Source organism: Mizuhopecten yessoensis, unplaced genomic scaffold, assembly GCF_002113885.1.
Source record: "Mizuhopecten yessoensis strain PY_sf001 unplaced genomic scaffold, ASM211388v2 scaffold2065, whole genome shotgun sequence".
NCBI lineage: Eukaryota > Metazoa > Mollusca > Bivalvia > Pectinida > Pectinidae > Mizuhopecten > Mizuhopecten yessoensis.
In genome coordinates, this window is record NW_018404360.1 from 520,669 (window position 1) to 525,800 (window position 5,132).

The following is a 5,132-nucleotide window of genomic DNA, read 5'->3' on the forward strand; positions in this document are numbered from 1 at the left end:
TCTGTATCTGTATAAATACATGGACTCCTTCTGATAGAAGATAGCTGTCCACGGGATGTGCGCTCAGTCAAGGCACAAAGTTCTTTTGAAAGTGGTCAACTTATCAGCCGAAACAAGACCCGGGTCTAAACTGTTCCAATCCTTGACTGTCCTTGGAAAAAAACTATTTTTAAAAAGGTCCGAATTTGCAGGTATGATTTGGTAAGTTTTGGTATGCTTTTGGCGAGTTCTTTGTGAATTTGGAGTTAAATAATCGTCCGGAGGTATTGCCACCAAGCCTGAAATAATTTTGTAAAACAACACTAGCCGATGTTCCCTGCGTCTTTCTGCTAGTGGTTTGAGTCCTAAATTTGCTAACATTTTAGTTACACTTGATTTCCGTCCATAGTTGTTATATATAAATCTGGCTGCACGTCGTTGAACCGATTCAATGGTATCTGTCTCTTTCTGGTTCGCTGGATCCCAGACTGTGTCACTGTATTCTAAAACCAAACGAATTAGTGCGATGTAAGCTGTTTTCTTTAGGGATTCAGGGCTGTGTTTAAGGTTCGGCGAAGAAATCGAGGGTGGAATTAGCTTTTCTGGCAGTTTTGTTGATATGGGTGCTGAATTTCAAATCTTCACTAAAAGTAAGGCCTAAATAGGGACTGTCCGAAACTTTCTGTAGAATTTGGTTGTTTAACGAGTAAAAGTGTTCATGTTGTTGTTTAGACCGACTCACTCTCATTACATGAGATTTTTTAACATTAAAACGCATTCCCCATGTTGATGCCCACAGCTGCAATGCATCCAGATAACGTTGTAGTTCGATTTGGTCCTGCTGGTTCCGGATCCGTCTGTAAAGCAGACAATCGTCTGCAAACAGACGGATTGTTGAATGCACGATTGATGTTATGTCGTTGATAAAGCAGAGGAACATCATCGGCCCGAGGACCTTTCCTTGTGGAACACCGGATATGACTTTGGCCTCAGATGACTGTTCCCCTTCCACTACTACTTGTTGTTTCCTACCTTCTAGAAATGAATGGAGCCAGTTGTGTAGTTTTCCAGTGATTCCGAAATGTTCTAATTTGTGAAGTAATTTCCTATGAGGTACAGTGTCGAAAGCCTTACTAAAGTCTAAAATAAATGATGTCCGTCTGAATTTTGTCGTCAAAGTTTCCCAATATATCGTGCGATGTACTAATTAATTGTGTTTCACAGCTGTGTCCCGAACGAAAACCATGCTGCAGTGGTGTAAGTATATGATGGTCATCTAGATGGTTTCTGATGTGACGCACGATTATATGCTCAAGCAATTTGCAGCACACACAAGTAAGGGACACCGGTCTATAATTTCCTAATAATTAGCTACAGTCATTCTCGGTTTTGTGTGGACGTTGATGAATATTGGCGTATTTTATACTCGCCGTTCGCAATTTTACCATATCCTCACGTCTGTTCACACCGAGCTGAATAAGTTCAACCGAAGAAAGCAAAGAAACGACACCGGGAGATATATGTTCCGATACAAATCGTTCGTACAACCCTTCCAATCCACATTTCACCAGAACTTCTCGAATCGTTATTGAATCATAATCTCTGATGCGTTTTAAATCTGAGAAAACGCGCGAGAACTACGAACAACCACGACACGTCTTCCGAAAGATCTTAATAACACGAAACCGTGACTATGTAACATAATAAAATGATGACATGGCATACAATAGAGACCATATATCGTATAAAGTGATAATGTGAAATATTAATTGGACCACATAACGTATATTTGGAATCAAATAGCATAGTTAACTGATAATATAACTGTCATTGTGGACTATATGAAATATTTTATTGACGATGTGACATAAAACCGTGATAAAACGACACCTTGAACTGACCATTTAACATAGATTTGGCACCAAATAGCTTGTACCGGGGACTATAAAACTCAATAACTTGACAATATAACGTAAATTGATGACCATATAACATATTGAATTGTCAATTAAACATAAATTCCTGACCATATAATATAATAAGTGACAATATAACATATTTGTAACCATATAACATAAAAAAATGACAATATTACGTAAAATGGTGACCATATAATATAATAATATGACAATATAATGTATGCTTGTGACCATATGCTATAATAAATTGACATTATAACATTAATTGGTGACCATATGCTATAATAAATTGACAATATAACATAAATTCCTGACCATATGCTATAATAAACTGACAATATAACATTAATTGGTGACCATATGATATAATAAATTGACAATATAACATTAATTGGTGACCATATGCTATAATAAACTGACAATATAACATTAATTGGTGACCACATGATATAATAAATTGACTATATAACATAATATGGTGACCACATGCTATAATAAATTGACAAAATATCATAAATTAGTGACCATATAGTATAACAATTTGACAATTTAACATGAATTCGTGACCACATACTATAATAAATTGACTATATAACATAATATGGTGACCATATAAAACAATAATTTGACAATTTAACATAAATAAGTGACCATTTAACATAACAATTTGACAATATAACATAAATTGATGACCATATAATATAATAATTTGACAACATAACATAATATGGTGACCCTATATCATAATAATTTGACAACATAACATATGTTGGGGACCATATGGAATGTGTATCTGTCTTTATGACATTGAATAGTAACAACGTAATATACTGTCTGTAGTTTTAAGGCAGCTCTGGCGTTCCATAAATGTTTGTCCTCGCACACGTGTGTACCTCTGTTTGTTTGGTCACACCCCATTGCACTAGCGGTATTTCTATCCGCGCGCGAGTGAGCACGCGCAATACTTGAACGGACTCATAGCACTGGTCAATTGTCGGTAAAACAACAGACACAGATATCAATAGATTGCTATGTTACTTCACCTGACAGTATAACGGACGCGTTAATATTTTCGAGATTATTTGCAAGAGTGTTTAAAAATTGGCCGCTGTGTTCGTCACTCCAATGGTAAGTCGCCATATCGGTACACACAGGTGTGTCCGCGTGCGAAGTACTGCGCTCATCCAATGAGAATCGGGTAAACATTTGAAAGTGAAAGGGGGCGTGGTCAGACAGCAGATTGAAATTACAAACTAAAAAATGTTAATTACATTGAAAAGGCATGGATTTAATATCAAGTACATGTAGTCGATAACGCTCAATCCGTTGTGACCACAAACTGTAAAATCATTTGAAAAACCGTCCGCATCCCTGCCGTTAAATATGCGTATACCTGTTGTTTTACATAAATCAATTAACCGATTCCCAAATTGGTTAACAATTTCGTCAGGGTTAGCTCGGATACCATATTCATCGTCAGGGATGTAGTCGAACAAATCAGAGAGTCTCCTCTCCAAACTGACATGGATGTTATCATTTTCTATAAAATCAGACTTAGTACCAGTATGACTATTAAAATCGCCAATTAGCATAATTTCACCTTCAGTGGTGTAACGATCCACACTAGCTTCAAGATCATGAAATAAATCACATTTATATTTATTATAATAAACAGAATTTGCGGGTGGAATGTACACACCAGCTAAGTAGGCATCTTTGTTTTCAAGTAACAGACTATTTATCTATCTTTAACCAAACAATAGAATCATTTATTATCTCACAAACAGAAATATATTGTTTTAAACTGGAATCAATTAAAACTACGATACCGCCACCCGAGTAGTATTGGTAAGTTTTCTGGGTATTACACCGGAGTCGAAACCATCAATATTGATATGGTAATAATTAGGAATCTAACATTCCGTTAAGACAATTACGTTGTTGGTTTTAATGAAGTTTTGTAAACTAGAAGATTTTAATTTCCTATCTAAACCGCCATTAATATTCCATGGTAGTAAGCTTATATATACTTAGAGTCAGAATGTGACTCGTGCTCCACATTTTCCTATTTATTGTGTTGGCTACGTGCATCCTTTGGGGCACCCCTAGGGTTGCCAGGTACTTGTACGGACGAAACGGTCGAAACGGGACATCTGTACAATCCACCATCGATATGAAGTTTGTCCTTTACGATACTGCCCCCTTCTTTTCATCGCGAGCCTGTTTCCAGACAGGCCACAGCCTCTTCCTGACATCCTTGACCTCCTCCGGGAATTGCTCAGAGATATTAATATCAGTTCCCTTCAATTTGTTAGATTTGTTACTTAAAGTCTACTATATTAGAACAAATGTTTAAATAATTGAATTGTTCCAATATATACTAAAGATATATGCTTGTGAAAAGTAAATCTATTCTTAATAAATACTCGTCGAATTTATTTAAACACATTTAAGTTGTAACAATTTGTGACCACTACGTACCTTGTTCAGATTTATCCGGAAATGGTTCAAGTTTCATTCGAACTTTAGGCCATTGGCCCATCAGTATACAATACATATTATACACAAATCATGGACAATGTACAGAAAATGAAGACAATCATATTCCATTATAATACCCTTAATTTGTTTGCCTCAAAGATGAATTTTCCTAGTATACACAATTCTTTATGAAATGAAATAGTACACAAGCTGATTGAGATTTGTCATAATATTTGTTTGAATATGGAAGAAAATAAAGATACGTGTATTGTCTTTTGTGACACCTCAAAGGCCTTTGATCGAGTTTGGCACAAAGACTCTTCTTTCCTTATTCTGATTTCCAAATTCGTTTTATGGTATAAAATGTACATATATGCCTATTGTCGCTATCACATTGTTGTTCTACTAGCGCATGCGCATAGCACACCATTTCTTTGTAAACAAGATGACTGGCCGTGTGAAGTAAGCCAAAGAAAAGTGTTGTACCGTGTCAGCTACGAAGCGAATAGTTGCCAAATGGTCAAAAGATAGCGCAAGGGGTACGTTACGGAATCATTATTGCCAGTGGGAAGTATTCAAAGCAGAAAATAACTGCCCTAGCAGTCAGTACGGTGCATGTTTTCTTCCGGATAGCGGCCGGTTAAGCTGAAATAAAATCGACAGAAATGCTAGCACTGTTTATGTTATGAATAAATATCTAAAACTATTAACCTCGCTAGTATCATTGTGTGAGTTTGAACACAGATGAACTTA